Source organism: Oncorhynchus keta, chromosome 34 (assembly GCF_023373465.1).
Source record: "Oncorhynchus keta strain PuntledgeMale-10-30-2019 chromosome 34, Oket_V2, whole genome shotgun sequence".
Classification (NCBI taxonomy): domain Eukaryota; kingdom Metazoa; phylum Chordata; class Actinopteri; order Salmoniformes; family Salmonidae; genus Oncorhynchus; species Oncorhynchus keta.
This window is the reverse complement of record NC_068454.1, coordinates 45227924-45246005: the sequence shown is the minus strand read 5'-3', so window position 1 is coordinate 45246005 and position 18082 is coordinate 45227924. Positions and strand designations below refer to the sequence as shown.

Sequence of the window (18082 nt, the reverse complement as noted above, 5' to 3'; positions counted from 1 at the left end):
GAGCTGTGAAAAACAAACAACTGGCTTCATGAGATGGTGGCAATATTTACAGTTTGAAATATAATGCATGCCGTGAATACAGTATAAATGTCACGCCCTGACCTTAGAGAGACTTATTTCTCTGTTTTCGGTTAGGTCAGGATGTGATAAGGGTGGGCATTTCAGGTTTTCTATTTCTTAGTTGTTTTAACCATGTGTGGTTCCCAATCAGAGGCAGCTGTTTATCGTTGTCTCTGATTGGGGATCATATATACGTTGTTATTATCAGTTTGGGTTTTGTGGGGAGTTATTTTCTGTTTAGCTGTTTTGTTGCCAGACAGAACTGTGCGCTTTCTTTTTTCTACTTTGTTATTTTGTTGCAGTGTTCAGTTTTATTAAAAATCATGAACGCCTACCACGCTGCACCTTGGTCTCCTTCTTCAACCCATGAGAGTTGTTACAGATCTCACCACCACAAAAAGGCCAAGCAGCGTGGTCAGGAGGAATGGACGTGGGAGGACATCCTGAATGGTAAAGGATCCTGGACGTGGGAGGAGATCCTGGCTGGGAAGGTGGAGGCTGCAAGGAGGGAGCAACTATACAAGGGGTCATGTCTAGCACGGTAGCACGGAAGCCCGAGAGGCAGCTCCCCCCCCAAAATGGCGGGGGTGGCACACGGGGAGATTGGCGGAGTCAGAGGTTAGACCTGAGCCAACTCCCCGTGCTTATCGTGGGGAGTGTGTGACGGTGTTATGCGGTGATGTGCACCATGTCTCCAGTGCTCAGTCACAGCCCGGTGCGCTATATTCCAGCTCCCCGCATTGGCCGGGTTAGAGTGGGCATCCAGCCAGGACGGATGGTGCCGGCTCAGCGCTCCTGGCCTCCAGTCTGTCTCTTCGGCCCAGGATATCTTGCTCCGGCTCTGCGCACTGTGTCTCCGGTGCGTCTGCACAGCCCAGTGTGTCCTGTGCTAGCACCTCGCATTTGCCGGGCAAAAGTAACCATCCAGCCAGGACGGGTTGTGCCAGCTCTAAGCTTGAGACCGCCAGTGCTACTCCACTGCCCAGTGTATCCGGTGCCTGCTCCACGCACCAGGCTTTCTAGTGCATCTCCCCAGTCCGGTGAGACCTGTTCCGGTTCCACGTACCAAGCCTCCAGTATGTCTCCCCAGCCTGGTAAGCCCTGTGGCAGCTCCACGCACCAGGCTCCAAGTACGTCTCCTCAGTCCGGTGAGACCTCCTCCGGCTCCACGCATGAAGAATCCAGTGATAATCCATGGCATGAAGCCTCCAGTGATGATCCATGGCACGAAGCCTCCAGTGATGATCCATGGCACGAAGCCTCCAGACATGATCCATGGCACGAAGCCTCCAGACATGATCCATGGCACAAAGCCTCCAGTGATGATCCATGGCATGTAGCCTGCAGTGATGATCCATGGCACGGTGCATGCAGTGAGGATCCAGGGAAAGGAGCCTGCAGCGACGGTCCCCAGTCAAGAGCTTGCAACGACAATCTACGGCCCGGGGGTCGCGGCGACGATCCCTGTACCGGAGGCACCACCGAAGTGGAGGGAGCCGGAAGAGGGGTCTGTGTCCCGCACCGGAGCCCCCACCGAGAGTAGATGCCCACCTGGACCCTCCCCTATAGGTTCAGGTTTGCGGTCGGAATCTGCACCTTTGGGGGTGGGGGGAGGGGATACTGTCATGCCCTGACCTTAGAGAGCCTTTTATTTCTCTGTTTTTGGTTAGGTCCGGGTGTGATTGTTATTTTTGTGGTACCCAACAGAGGCAGCTGTCTATTGTTTTCTCTGATTGGGGATCATATATACGTTGGTATTTTCAGATCAGATTTTGTGGGGAGTTAATTTCTGTTTTGTTGCCTGACAGAACTGTGCGCTTTCATTTTTCTACTTTGTTATTTTGTTGCAGTGTTGCAGTTTTTTTGTTGCGGTGTTGCAGTTGCAGTTTTATTATTTTTTATTATTTATTATTTTACCAACGCTGCACCTTGGCCTCCTTCTTCAACCCACGAGAGTTGTTACAATAACACGACAATTGTGAGCTGCAATATTAAATATAAACTCTACATAGATTTTTCTATCTGATTTTCATGACTACATCACAGTGGCTACCGGTCGGATGAGTCTTAATGTACAATAGTGATTTTTTTAAACTCTTAAATGTAGTCAGTAGGGTGGATGAATACATACACAAGAAAATAGATACATTTCAGACATTACTTACTGTATATTTATGTTTCTTGTAAGATTATTTTTTTTAAATTGGCTCTGAAAGATTCCACCCGATGATTCAAAATCGTTGGAAATCAGCTGTAATTCAAACTAAGCTTGGAAAATGTAAACTAATGAAAAGATAAGGGTGTGGAAATTAATACTGTTTTTTAATTGCTTGTCATAACTATCAACATGACTATCCCCTTAACTTTTTTATTTGAAATATTATTTCTTATACACTACTTGTGTGATTCATTATTTTGTTAGTTCCTGTAACTTTAGTTTTGCTTAACTATTTCCATAATTGAGGTGGGCATCTGACTTTGTTAAGTAAGCCATGGCTATAACCTTCTGCCACCTATTGTGAAACAACCACTCTGAGGTAACATAAGGACAGCTGAATACTATCTGAATGCTTTCTCTTTTAGATACCACTGCCCATGTCGTTTCCTCGAAGAAGCCCCGCAGTCGTGGCATTTTGAAAGTCTCTTCTGCTGCCTCTGTCACAAAGAAACAGAGCAAATCCCAGTCAACAACAATGCCCCCTTATTGGTGGAAGAAAATGGGACCATTTCAAAAGTAAGCTGTCTTCGTCCTTACATCCCTCTCTCCCTCTTTCCCTTGCTGGTGATATCGCCTATCTCTCCCTCACTCTCTCTATGGTCATTTAGGCATCTTGTGGTCAACATGATTGAGGGCCACTTGATCGGTACACATGTTTTCTTTGCACAATGTCCTTTCATGTTCTCTGGTCAATACATTTTTGCAGTTCTGCCTTAAAAGTAAATATTTTACTGCCTATAAATCAACCCAGAAGACAGCATGAGTCAAAAAAATATATAAAATTAAATCAGCACAGACTGTAATGCATTATCAGACCACAGTCATTCTTTGTCTGTGTTAAGGTGAATCACTTTACAGCAGGTATGGGCAACTTTGATGGGGGTGGGAGATCAACATTTTAAAAATATTTTTGTGGCCCCCTTCTTGACGGTGGAGAGAAAAATGGCCGTTTTTAGAGTTGATTTCCTGGGTCACACTTTATTTGGAAAGTCCGGATTGGATAGTCCAGATTTTTCCATCTGTAGATGTAGATCGTCATACTACCAACAAACTATATGTTGATAAGCAACTGCTTGCTACAGGGATAGGGTTAGGTTTAAAACAGGGATGGGCAACTGCAAGGCCCTCGGATCAATCCCACCCCTAAAAAAATATACATTTTTGAATTTAGTCAGGGTCTCAACTTCCTGTTTCAAATAAGAAAAGTAGAACACACAAGGAACAATTTGGAAATTTGTTTGTGCATCAGCAGTTTATTTCTTGTTACTCAATTAGCCCATGTCAACATTTTGATTGGTAAGTTAGTCTAGTTGATTGGTAAGTTAGCCAGCAATCTAAACTTGTAGTGGTTGAATTACCACCCGGTGGGCCCTCATTGATTTTGTTTGTCAGTCTCACTCAGATATCATATTAAAAACTGCAAACATTTCTCTCTACCCTATGGCAAAATGTGTAGAATTTCACATATTTTGTGGTAAAACAGGTAATTTCCCTCTCCGACCCATGGCCAAATTAGTAGAATTGCATGAAATTAGTTAACAAATTTCTACATCCTCTCACCGCCCCATGGCAAAATGTGTAGAATTACATGAAATTTGTTATACAAATGCTAAATCTTCTTTCCGTCCCATAGCAAAATGTGTAGAATTCCATTGCCGCCAGTTGCCCATCCCTGCTTTAAAGCATTTCCTGCTGAAAAGGAAATGATAAAAGGCAATTCCATTTTTTGGGCAGATGACAAAGCCGCCCATGACTTTATGTGAACACTTAACAAACAACATGGCAGTTAACTTGCTACTATTAGGTAACTTGCTACGATTAGATTAGGTGATCAAGACGCATCTCGGGTGTCAGTTTCAGATTTATGCCTTACTTCAGCTTTTTACAGTGATTTGATATTCCAGGAGTTATTTGTCACGTCTCTTGAAGCCCCAAAATAAATTGCAAGGTCTCATGGAGAGGGGGCCATGTGCTAGTCTCAGTGTGGTTGTGACCTGTCAAGTCTATGTGTACTCTGCTGCTGGTGTCTCAGGCGGGCTGTGGTCTGTGAATATCCCCAGCAGTTCAAGCCACCATTACCAAAGGAGCAGTCTGTGAGATGCCAGCCCTCTGGACTGTGTCGTTTCCCTAGAGAAAACAAGTCTCTCTCTCTATGCTTGGAAAAGTGCAAAACCTCTGAACACTACAAACCTATTTGAGAACGTCAGCTCCCTTTGTGCCTGAAAAGGCACTCTGATCAAAGCAAATCTTTTTACACATTTCCCAAAAGCAAGCATGCCTGCTGAACACTGCGAGGTGTCTGAACTAATTGAAACCATGGAATCAAGTGAGCCTTCTGCACAATCTGCTGAACCCTGCATCATTTCGGACAAAATAAATAACTCTTTGGACTATACTGGACACCAGAAGGTCAATGGACAAATGGATCCCGCTGTGCAGATTGTCGATCATTACAGCATGAATGGAGAACATGCAGAAGAGAGCAAACCTTTTGTGCATTATAATGGACATTCTGGGGGGTATGAGCAATGCATCAACAAGCCTTGTGAGGACTATCCTGTTCTCCACAAGCACACTAATCAGTATAAGTCTTCTGAGTTAAGCAAATCATTTGAAGAATGTTCTCAAAATTGTGAGTGCTTTGACTTCAGCAAGTCCTCTGAGCACTATGCTAATGACTGTCTAGCTTCTGTATTTAGCCAACACTGTGAACATTTCACAGAATGCTTCCAGTCATCTGAACAATGCAGGTCTTCTGATCAACACTGTAAGTCCTTTGAGTCAAGCGAACCTGCTGAGAACTCTGAGTTTTTAGCGCAATGTAAGATATCTGACTTCATACCTGACATCTCTGAATCCAATGAATCAAAAATATCATTTGAGGACTATACTGGAATTTGTGAGTATTCAGAAAAATACAATCATATTGATGACCCAACAGAATATAATGAGACTACAAAGCCAATTGATGAGGATTTAAAGCCCTCTCAGCCAACATTTCAACAAATTGAAATATGTGGGCTTTTTGACTCTGAGTTTTGCATAATATTAGAACCTATACATTCTTCAGATTTGAACATGCCTTCTCAACACTATGCTGAACAAGATTCTCCCAATGAAAGTAGACATGTCTCTGAAGTTCATGAACCTTCTGAGCAAACTCTGCTTGCTGAACAAAGCAATCATCAATCTGCTGACTATGATATGCCCTCTGGGCACTGTGAACTGCAAAACGCTTTCTATGAGCAAAGAGAGACAAGTGTACAGTGTGAACTCTCTGAGCAATGTAAATATTGTGAGAGCTATCCTTGTCAACATAAAAGCACAAATGACAAATGCTATGAGCCTAGCAGTTCATTTTATTATGAGGAAGACAAGTCTTCTGAGTGCTCATCCATTGAAACAAGGTCTTTTGAATCTTTGATTTATGACAGTATAAATTTAGACCCATTAACTGATTCAGCTGAATTCTATGAAGCGTTGGTGGAAGAAGGAGCACAGGACACATCCAGCTCAGATATATGGGAATCATTTGATAATTGTACAGTTGTGGTAGAATGTGAGGAAAGCAATGCTGATGAAGACAAACCTCACTCGGATGCAGTCGTTGCTGAGGGATTCTTTGACTTATTTGATAAAGAGGATACTTATACTTTTGCCCAAAGGCAACCTTATACCTCCTGTTTTGAAGGGGGAGGGGTGCATGAGTTGTTTTTTGAACAATGCAAAACTCATGTGTCCATTATGAATGAGGAACAAACACAAATGCCCTGCGCCAAAAAAGGGCTTGAGGTTTTTAGTCAAGAAGTGGAAGAAGTTGATGAATCTTATGATGCTTGTGGTGATGATGGACAATTTAATGTAGACTGTACTGATGATGAGACATCCGCCTCTGGATCCTTTGCAGATGAGGAATCATGTGAATCTTGTTTTGAAGAAGCCACAGCTTATGAAGTTGAGTTTTATGAAGCTTTTGTAGCAGAAGACAATGCTATTGAGGCTGAGCCCTTTGTTGAGGAAGAGGAACTTTGCATTGCTGAAAATGAAGCTGGTGACGCTCAGGCCAATGGACCCTTAGTTGATGAGGACAACACGTACGACGAACACAGTGCAGAGGAAGCATCTCATGGATCCTCTTCTGACGTGTCTTCTGTTGAAGATGATGAAGCATCTGAGGGCCAAAATGATCAAACTTATGAACCATGCTTTGAAGAAGAGGAAACTTGTGATGAAGAATACCAGACAATATGCGTTGCAGAAGACGAATTATACAACCAATATGCTGAAGACAAAGCTTATGGATCCGATGGGCCGTGTGATAAAGATTGCGATGCATATGGCAGGGAACATACACAATTCTCTACCGAAGGGGAAGATAATGCACTATGCACTGAGGCCTGTGAACCAAGTGCTGAAGAGCACCATGAATATCAAAGTGAAGCCAATGAATCTAATGTTAATCAAGAAGCTAATGGATTCTGTACTGAAGAAGACTCTCATGATCAGTGTAATGATGAAATGGATTATGACAGCACTCCTGAGACACATTTGAAAGGTGAAGTCTGCACTGAAGAGAGAAAGAATGGTGCTCCATGTGCTGAGGAGAATGAATCCCCTGAATCATTTGAGGTTATAACCAAAGACACCGCATTATGCACTGAAGGAAGCAAACCAGCTATGCCTGATGGTATTGAATTCAATGGGGATCAAACGGATTCCTCCACAACCTCTTCCGAAGAGATAGATGAGCGAAGCAAGTCATCTGAATTGTGTGAGCAGCTAAACACACCATATCTGTCTCAGAACTGGGAGGAACACAATGGTGTCTCAGAGCATCTCCAACACCCAGAGTCAGAGGACCTTTCAGAGCAGGTGTCTGAGAAAACAAGCCTCCCTCTTGATGGTGCTGAACTTAGTAAAGACTCCATAGACAGCGAGCCACTTGCACATCACGCCGAACAAACAGAGCCCTCTGAACAAAGTGAGCTGGATGAGAAAATGCAGTTGCATGAATTTTTTAAGATTGTGGCCTCTGAACAACTAAGTGAGGAGTCTGAGGAGGAGCTGAGTGACGATGAGTCCTTTGAGTCCTGTGAATGCGAGTACTGCGTCCTGCCTAGAGAACAGGTATTACAAGGTCTTTGCATCGTGCTTGAAATCCGCTGGAATAGCTGTGAAACGCACTTAACTTGATCAGCGCTCCGCTTTCAAATTTTAGAAGTGTGGAATATGAACGTTTCGCATGGAGTGACAACAAACTGAAATTTGCCAGAGAAAAGAGTGAAATGTGTTTGTCTAAGTATTAGGCCTATTTTTTTTACATATTGTCCATTCCGTGTTAGCTTTGGATGTGTTGGCTTTGGATCAAATTTGTGACAACAGAACTAAAATAGAGGAGGATATGGCTGCACATAAGATTCTTATTGCATTGCACAGCAGATGATATTTCTGTCAAACTATAAAGATACGATCTACTCTCCTCCTGACCTGGTTGTTTACTCTGCTGGGGCAAAGACATTTGAATTGCACAGTGTTTATAGGATGCTTATTTGGTCATCACATTTCCTCTTGCTAGTAGAGTCGGTTTCACAGTGTTGCTGCCTTGCTATGTTGTTGTCTTAGGTCTCTCTTTATGTAGTGTTGTCTCTCTTGTCGTGATGTGTGTTTTGTCCTATATTCATATTTTATTTAGATTTTATTAATCCAAGCCTCTGTCCCCTCAGGAGGCCTTTTGCTTTTTGGTAAATAAGAATTTGTTATATAAATGTTATATAAAAATAAAATAAAAATGGACCACTTGATAAGGGAATGGTTAGCTCATAGTCAGTCCACAGACCCATGACAGTCCATAGTCACATTGATATTTACTTTTCCATCAACTGAACACCAGCTGTTGGGAAAAAGCTTTCTTATGCCCCCTTATGGGCATGCTCTTCTATAATTCAATTATCTCAAACTCACAAGCAAACGTTTTACCAGTGTGTTTTCTCACTACTACAAATTCATGAGGTAATGTTATTAATCATAAGTTTAATTCATGACCCACACACACACACTATTTAATGTGTTTTTGCATCATGCCACAGTGTTGTCTTGATTGGCACAAACATATCAAAATAATCAAATTTGAATCAATGAATATCATGGCATCATTTGGCTGTTCATTGACCTAACGTCTAACTATTTGTTTTCAGGTCCCGGCAAAACCTCTGCTACCTCAAATCAAGTCAAAAGACTCAGGGAAGATCTGTGTGGTGATTGATTTGGATGAAACATTAGTGCACAGTTCATTCAAGGTAAGCTGACATGAATGACCCGCTCTTTGAGGACAAACGCTAACAGAGAATACTTGATTGATTTCCACTCTCTCTTTTATACTAATTATTAAAGCGCTCTGAATAGAATGTGGACAAAAACAAACAATACCTCACAAAGATGGGGTGCAATGAACTGAACTAAATAGTGTGTAAATTACATACAGGTGTGTGAACAGGTGATGAGAATTCAGGTGATTGGGATCTGGAGAGTGAGCTGCGTTCAGGGCATCTATGTGTTTGAAAATGTGAGCTGGGAAGTGAACTGCTTTCAGGGGATCTATGTGTTTGAGAGTGTGAGCTGGAAAGTGGGCTGGAAAGTGAGCTGCATTCAGGGGATCTGAGTTTGAGAGTGTGAGTTGGAAGCAGACTTATTTATTTGGAATGTTAATTGATGTTAATTAATGTTTATTTTTGTAATCAACCGCAGTTACCTATGCTACTCGGTATATCCACGATTGGCTGCATAATGGGTATAATGTGCTCTTCCCTTTGCCAGGTGGTCTTGGCCATCTAATCAGTCTGTCCCAAAGAATGTCACAAGATAGTTTAAACCTGTGGCCTATCAATGAAAGTGGCAGCATTTTATTGAAGGCGAGTGACACGGTGTAGTGTGTTTTTAATGGGATTGATTGTTCAAAATGGTAACGGAGGGGTACGTATAGTAAATTAAATATGTTTATTCTCAGAGATATATATTTCATGTCCTATTCTGAGAGATATACAGTGTGTCCTATTCTAACTTAAGTTGGCTTGTTTTCTTCCATAATATGGCAACTTTGATTTTAGAGTAATACTGTAAGTTTGGATGTATGTATTCAACTAGACTACCAATGCAAAGTCGAAAACTTGATTTTCAATACACTTTAATTACATGTTACAGAGTAGTTTTAAAAATGTGTCTGTTTTATTTACGAGTGACTTCAGATTGGCATCAACCCTGTGCTCACTGACAAGGATGTCTGGGTGGCTACTACGGTCATGTTAGTGGTGGAATCACTGACATATGGATTTGAAATGAGTTTGCTATCTATGCATGTGAAACAATTATCATGGGGTAGATGGTGATGTGAACACGTCTGGTGTGCTGGAAGATCTTCCACAGAGCAAAAGAAAGTGTCTCTCCAAAATTAGCTGGCATCAAATTCTGACTTGGTGTCAGACGTGGCATGCAGTCAGAAATTGTCAAGTAAAACCTTGACAGCATTTGAACTAGTGACATATGTATTTAAGAAAACCCATGCATATACAGTGCCTTCAGAAAGTGTTCATACCCCTTGACTTATTCCACATTTTGTTGTCTTACATCCTGAATTCAAAATTGATTAAAAATATGTTTTTCTCTCACCCGTCGACACACAGTAATGCCCCATATTGACAGTGAAAACATGTTTGTAGACATTTGATGACAGCTTTGCACACTCTTGGCATTCTCTCAACCAGCTTCACTTGGAATGTTTTTCCAACAGTCATGAAGGAGTTCCCACATGCTGAGCACTTGTTGGCTGCTTTTCCTTCACTATGCGGTCCAACTCATCTCCTTCCAACTCAATTGGGTTGAGGTAGGGTGATTGTGGATGCCAGGTCACCTGATGCAGCACTCTGTCACTCTCCTTCTTGGTGAAATAGCCCTTGCACAGCCTGGAAGTGTGTTGGGTTATTGTCCTGTTGAAAAACAAATGATAGTCCCACTAAGCGCAAACCAGATGGGATGGTATATTGCTGCAGAATTCTGTGGTAGTGTAAGGGGTGTGTAACTGGTGGCAGGGAAGTCAGACGCAGGAGAGCAGAACTAGGTAATAGCCGGAGCAGTTTAATTCCAAAACCAACGAAATCAAGAAAATAACAAATTGGGTACAAAACGGCCAACGCCTCGAATCCAGTATGGAATTAACAGAGTGCGCCGGGGCCCCCTCGATGTCCAGAGGGGGCGGCGGAACCTCCCGCACCTCAGACTCCTGGAGCGGGCCAACCACCACCGGTAATACGGTGATCGGGGGGAAGCTGTAACCTGTAACTCACCTCGTTCAATCTCGTCAGGACTTAAAATGGTCCCACAAACCGCGGACCCAGCTTCCGGCAGGGCAGGCAGATTTCGGGTCGAGAGCCGGGACCTCACTGTGGTGATGGTCTATGCCGACTTTCTGGCGCCAGAACCGGCTGATACCCCAGTATGCACTGGAAGGGGGAGAGGTTAGTGAAGGAGCGGGTACTGGGCCACTTCCTGGTTTACTCTCTCCACTTGTCCGTTACTCTCGTGGTGAAAACCTGAGGTAAGGTTGATCAAGACCCCCTAACATTCCATGAACGCCCTCCAGACCTTAGAAGTGAATTGGGGATCCTGATCAGATACTATGTCCTCAGGCACCCCCGGAAGACGTGTGTAAACAAGGCCTCCGCAGTCTGTAGGGCCGTAGGGAGACCGGGCAGCAGGGGGAGACGGCAGGACTTAGAGAAACGATCCACAACAAACAGGTTCGTGGTGTTTCCCTGTGATGGGGGGACATGGGTCAGGAAATTGATCGACAGGTGTGACCATGGCTGCTGTGAAATGGGTAAGGGATGTAGCTTACCTCTGGGCAGGTGCCTAGGAGCTTTACACTTGGTGCGCACCAAGCAGGAGGAAACATAAACTCTCACGTCCTTAGCCAAGTGGGCCACCAGTACTTCCCACTCAGACAGCACACCGTCTGACCGATGCCTGGATGACCAGAGCAGGGTGATGTGTGGGCCCAATAGATCAGCCGGTTACGGACAGCAGACGAAACATACAGACACCCAGCGGGACACTGGAGGGGAGCGGGTTCTGCACGCAACGCCTGCTCAATGTCCGTGTCCAGCTCCCACACTACCGGCGGCGCCAGGCAGGAGGCCAGGAGTATGGGGGTGGGATCCATGGGCCGCTCCTCTGTGTCATACACCCGGGACAGTGCATCTGCCTTCACGTTCTGGGAACCTGGTCTGTAAGAAAGGGTGAAAACAAAACAGGTGAAAAACATGGCCCACCATGCCTGGTGAGGGTTCAGTCTCCTCGCCACCCGGATATACTCCAGATTGCGGTAGTCAGTCCAGATGAGAAAAGGGTGTTTAGCCCCCTCAAGCCAATGTCTCCACGCCTTCAAAGCCATGACGACAGCTAACAGCTCCCGGTCCCCCACGCCATAGTTTCGCTCCGCCGGGCTGAGCTTCCTCGATAGGAAGGCACAGGGGCGGATCTGCGGTGGCGTACCCGAGCGCTGAGAGAGCACGGCTCCTATCCCAGCCTCGGATGCGTCCAACTCCACTATGAATGCCAAAGAGGGATCTGGATTGGCCAGCACGTGAGCTGAGGTAAACAGAGCCCTCAGGTGACCAAAGGCCCTGTCCGCCTCAGCCGACCACTGCAAACGTACCGGTCCCCCCTTCAGCAGTGAGGTAATGGGAGCCGCTACCTGACCAAAACCCTGGATCAACCTCCGGTAGTAATTGGCAAACCCTAGAAACCGCTGCACCTCCTTTACGGTGGAGGGAGTCGGCCAACTACGCACGGCTGAGATGCGGTCACTGCAGTACCCTAGGAAGGAGACGGACTGTTGGAAGAACAGATATTTCTCAGCCTTGGCGTAAAGGTCATGCTCCAACAGTTGACCAAACACCTTGCGCACCAGGGACACATGCTCGGCGCGTGTAGCGGAGTATATCAGAATGTCATCAATATACACCACTACACCCTGCCCGTGCAGGTCCCTGAAAATCTCGTCTACAACCGCTTGGAAGACTGATGGAGCATTCATCAACCCGTACAGCATGATGAGGTACTCATAATGCCCTGAGGTCATACTGAATGCCATCTTCCACTCGTCTCCCTCCCAGATACGCACCAGGTTTGTAAGCACTCCTGAGAACAAGTTTGGTGAAGAAGCTCACCCCGTGCATTGACTCAATCGCCGTGGCTATAAGAGGTAGTGGATAACTGTACCTCAGTTACCTGATTAAGGCCTCGATAGTCAATACGCAGACCTCCCTCCTTCACAAAAAAGAAACTCGAGGAGGTGGGGGAAGTGGAGAACCGAATGTAGCCCTGACGCAGGGATTCAGAGACGTATGTTTCCATAGCCACCGTCTACGCCTGTGACAGAGGATACACGTGACTCCTGGGAAGTGCACCGTCGTTAGGGTGGTAATTGAGTGGCCTTCTTTTTGGAGAAAGTGAGAGCTAAATCTGCATATTCGGGGGGAATGCTCACGGTAGACACCTGGTCTGGACATTCCACCATAGTAGCACCTACGGAAACTCCTAAACACCTCTCCGAGCACTCTCGGGACCACCCCGAGAGCCCTCCATTGCCATGAAACAGTGGGGTTATGACAAGCTAACCAGGGTAGGCCTAGCACCATGGGAAACGGAGGAGAGTCAATGAGAAAGAGACTGATTCTCTCCGTGTGACCCCCCTGCATCACCATGCCCCGAGGAGCGGTGGCTTAATCAACCCTGGCTAACTCCAGACACAACCCTGACCCTAATGGTTGACTATCTAAGGCGTTAACTGGGAATGGCATAGCTACAGGAACGATGGGGATCCCTAAACTATGGGCAAATGATCTGTCAATAAAATTCCCAGCCGCGCCTGAATCGACGAGCGCCTTATGCTGGGAATGCGGGAAAGTAACATACAAAAACATGTGTGCAACAGAGGGCTCTGGGTGAGAATGGTGCCTTTTCAACTGGGGTGACACCAGAGTGCCCTGCCTCTGGCCTCGACCCCCAGAGGAACCAACCCGGCAACGACCGGCAGTGTGACCTCTGCGGCCACAGATGGTGCACGAGACCTCCTCCGGTCTCCCTAAGCGCAGCACCTCCCAACTCCATGGGCATCGGAGCGGTGTTGCTGGGTTGCCGATCTGGATGTCCGCGGGTTGCCAGCAGGTTATCCAGCCGAATGGACAGGTCCACCAGCTGGTCGAAGATGAGGGTGGTGTCCCTGCAGGCAAACTCTCAACGGACGTCCTCGCACAAACTGCAGCGATAGTGGTCGATCAGGGCCCTGTCGTTCCATCCCGCTCCGGAGGCCAGGGTCCAAAAGTCCAAAGCGAACTCATGTGCACTCCTCGTCCCCTGCCGTAGGTGGAAAAGACGTTCACCCACCGCTCTGCCCTCGGGTGGATGGGCGAAGACCGCCCGGAAACGCAGGGTATACTCCTCAAAGTGGTCCAGCACCGCATCTCCTTCCAGGTATAACTCCCAACTGCAACAGGAAACCCTGGCAGTGGGTAGCCACCCCATTGTACTGCCCGGGGAGGGTGAGGCGAATCCCACTGGAACCGGGTGCAGAGGGAGTGAGTAGTGGAGGCCCCTGTTGTGCTGGTGGAGGTGCTGGATGAACTCTCCGTCTCTCTCCGTAGTTGGACGACGTGGTCCATGGCGGCGTCGAGATGGTGGAGCATCGCTGTGTGTTCCTGGACGCGCTCCGAGTATGAAGCGAGGGCCAGCCAACGAGAGCGTACAGGTCGCAATGGTGGGTAGTATATGGGGCTTTGGTGACAAAACGGATTGCACTGTGATAGACTGCATCCAATTTGTTGAGTAGGGTATTGGAGGCTATTTTGTAAATGACATCGCCAAAGTCGAGGATTGGTAGGATGGTCAGTTTTACACGGGTATGTTTGGCAGCATGAGTGAAAGATGCTTTGTTGCGAAATAGGAAGCAAATTCTAGATTTAACTTTGGATTGGAGATGTTTGATATGGGTCTGGAAGGAGAGTTTACAGTCTTACCAGACACCTAAGTATTTGTAGTTGTCCACGTACCAAGTCAGAGCCGTCCAGAGTAGTGATGTTGGACAGGCGGGCAGGTGCAGGTAGCGATCGGTTGAAGAGCATGCATTTAGTTTTACTTGTATTTAAGAGCAATTGAAGGCCACGGAAGGAGAGTTGTATGGCATTGAAGCTTGCCTGGAGGGTTGTTAACACAGTGTCCAAAGAAGGGCCAGAAGTATACAGAATGGTGTCGTCTGCGTAGAGGTGGATCAGAATAATTTTGCACGCCCAATTTTTTTAGTTTTTGATTTGTTAAAAAAGTTTGAAATATCCAATAAATGTCGTTCCACTTCATGATTGTGTCCCACTTGTTGTTGATTCTTCACAAAAAAAAATACAGTTTTATATCTTTATGTTTGAAGCCTGAAATGTGGCAAAAGGTCGCAAAGTTCAAGGGGGCTGAATACTTTCGCAAGGCACTGTATACAGAGAAGGGAGTCGGTCCAAGAATTAAACCCTGTGGCACCCCCATAGAGACTGCCAGAGGTCCGGACAGCAGACCCTCCGATTTGACACACTGAACTCCATCAGAGAAGTAGTTGGTGAACCAGGCGAGGCAATCATTTGAGAAACCAAGGCTGTTGAGTCTGCCGATGAGGATGTGGTGATTGACAGAGTCGAAAGCCTTGGCCAGATCAATGAATACGGCTGCACAGTAATGTTTCTTATCGATGGCGGTTAAGATATCATTTAGGACCTTGAGCGTGGCTGAGGTGCACCCATGACCAGCTCTGAAACCAGATTGCATAGCAGAGAAGGTATGGTGAGATTCGAAATGGTCGGTAATCTGTTTGTTGACTTGGCTTTCGAAGACATGGTAGAATAGATAGCAGTTTGGGTCAAGAGTGTGTCCCCCTTTTGAAGAGGGGGATGACCGCAGCTGCTTTCCAATCTTTGGGAATCTCAGATGACACGAAAGAGCTTGAACAGGCTAGTAATAGGGGTGGCAACAATTTCGGCAGATAATTGTAGAAAGAAAGGGTCCAAATTGTCTTGCCCGGCTTATCTGTAGGGGTCCAGATTTTGCAGCTCTTTCAGAACATCAGCTGAACGGATTTGGGAGAAGGAGAAATGGGGAAGGCTTGGGCGAGTTGCTGTGGGGGGTGCAGTGCTGTTGACCGGGGTAGGAGTAGCCAGGTGGAAAGCATGGCCAGCCGTAGAAAAATGCTTATTGAAATTCTCAATTATGGTGGATTTATCAGTGGTGACAGTGTTTCCTATCTTCAGTGCAGTGGACAGCTGGGAGGAGGTGTTCTTATTCTCCATGGACTTCAGTGTCCCAGAACTTTTTTGATTTAGTGTTGTAGGAAGCAAATTTCTGCTTGAAAAAGCTAGCCTTGGCTTTTCTAACTGCCTGGGTATAATGGTTTCGAGCTTCCCTAAACAGCTGCATATCACGGGGGCTGTTCGATTCTAATGCAGAACGCCATTGGATTGGCAGTCAGGTCTGGGGAGAACCAAGGGCTATATCTGTTCCTGGTTCTATTACGAGCCTTGTTGGTTAAGCCACAGAAAAATCAGCATCCTTCCCACTAGCCATGATTGGCTGAAATAATAAGTGGTCTGGACATGCCGAGAGAGGAGTTCGTATTGTTCTACCATATTGAAGGCGTCTGTCTATTTGAGCTTGTCAGTCTGTGTTGGTAATCCTGTTGAACGCAGCTTTTTTTCTAAATGTATTCTTTAGTGGAGCTGCATAAGTATTGCTTTCCATTTTCAGGATGATCAAGTTTTGAAATCAGTGGAATTGGAGTATGATAGCTAAAGAGATTGAGAAAACACCTGTCTCCGGGTTACATCTTCAAACTAAGGGCAACCGTGGTATGGCATCCCTGACAGGGAGATGCTTCCATGATGCATGTTGATGTATGCAGGTAAGATAGTCTAGCATTTGCTAGCTACATCTTCATACATTACACATTTCTAATTTTGACAGAAAGTGGTTTAATTTCAAGTTAAAGTGTACTGTTAGCTAGCTAACATTAGCTGGCTAGCTCCCTAGCTGACGTTATTTGTTTCCCAGAGCCGTTTGCTTTTCTAGTTAGTCTAACGTTAGCTAGCTAACATTGGACCTGGCTAGTTAGCTCCCAGCACTGTGGCATTGTTGCCACTTTGTTCATTGTTGTTTAACTAGCTAACGTTAGCTGGCTGGCTCATTAGCTAACGTTATGTGACGTGTGTGATCTTAAATGTTGTTTACCTAGCTAGGTTCATTGTTAAAGTGTACTGTTAGCTAGCTAGCTAAAGTTAGCTGACAAGCTCCCTAGCGGAGGTTATTATTAGTTTCCCAGAGCTGTTTGCTTTTGTAGTTAGCGGTGTTGGCATGCTATTATTTGTTTCCCAGAGCGGTTTGCTTTTCTAGTTTGCAGTGTTGGCACTTTGTTCATTGTTGTTTAACTAGCTAACCTTAGCTGGCTGGCTCGTTTGCTAACGTTACGTGACATCTGTACAACATCCGTTGAATATGGCCGGTGTCATTTAAACGTCTGCAAAAAAGCATAATTAAATTGTTCCCAGCAAAGCTGATTAGGCTGTTTTCATGTTATCCAAACATAAACAAATCATCGTCCAGAGCGTCAAGTGTGCGCTCTGAGAGCGAAACAAGATGGGAGGGGATAAAAGCTTAAGAGGGTGTGAATGATGCTGAATGTGTGTAGACAAAGAAGAGCTCTTCACTAGATACTAAAACATTCATAGGTGATTTTCTCAAAAGTGAGTTTACAAGTTGATCAACTTTTCAAAGCATATTTACGTTCTCATTGTTCCTCAAATGCAGTGTATGATATACCATTTTGTAGCTCTGAGGCTCTTCTTTTATCCAATGTAAAAAACACAATTTCACATTTTGCTACGTAAGACCGAATCCAGGTGGTGAGTCACAAATAAAAGAAATCCCTTGAATGAGTAGGTGTGTCCAAACTTTTGACTGGTACTGTATATATTTTTATTCTGTACAGGCTTCCTTTTCACTCTGTCAATTAGGTTAGCATTGTGGAGTAACTACAATGTTGTTGATTCATCTTCCGTTTTCCCCTATCACCGCCATTAAACTCTGTAACTGTTTTAACGTCACCTTTGGCCTCATGGTGAAATCCCTGAACTGTTTCCTTCCTCTCCGGCAACTGAGTTAGGAAGGACGTCTGGATCTTTTTAGTGACTGGGTGCAATGACACAAAATCCAAAGTGTAATTAATAACTTCACTTTGCTCAAAGGGATGTTAAATGTCAGCTTTCTTTTTTTTACCCATCTACCAATAGATGCTTTTCTTTGTGAGGCATAGGAAAACCTCTCTGGTCTTTGTGGTTGAATCTGTGTTTGAAATTCACTGCTCGACTGATTGACCTTACAGATGTGTGAGGTTCAGAGATGAGGTCATTCAAAAATCATGTTAAACACTTATTACAACTTATTATGTGACTTGCTAAGAAAATGTGTACTCCTTTATTTATTTATGTTTGCCGTAATGAAGGGGTTGAATACTTATTGACTCAAGACATTTCAGCTTAATTTTACATTATAGGGTATTGTGTGTAGGCCAGTGACAAAAAATATCTCAATTTAATTAATTTAACACAACAAAATGTGGAAAAAGTCAAGGGTTGTGAATACTTTCTGAAGGCAGTGTATACGCATGTAATGTATGTAATGCATGTTAGGCTCGGCTCAACATTACTTCATAGACTATGAATAGAC

At 45.0% G+C, this 18082-nt stretch overlaps 1 pseudogene; it reads left to right on the top strand.

Annotated features, from left to right (window-relative positions):
* Nucleotides 1-18082, top strand: part of LOC118367198 (carboxy-terminal domain RNA polymerase II polypeptide A small phosphatase 1-like) — a 44715-nt pseudogene that overhangs the window by 14604 nt on the left and 12029 nt on the right.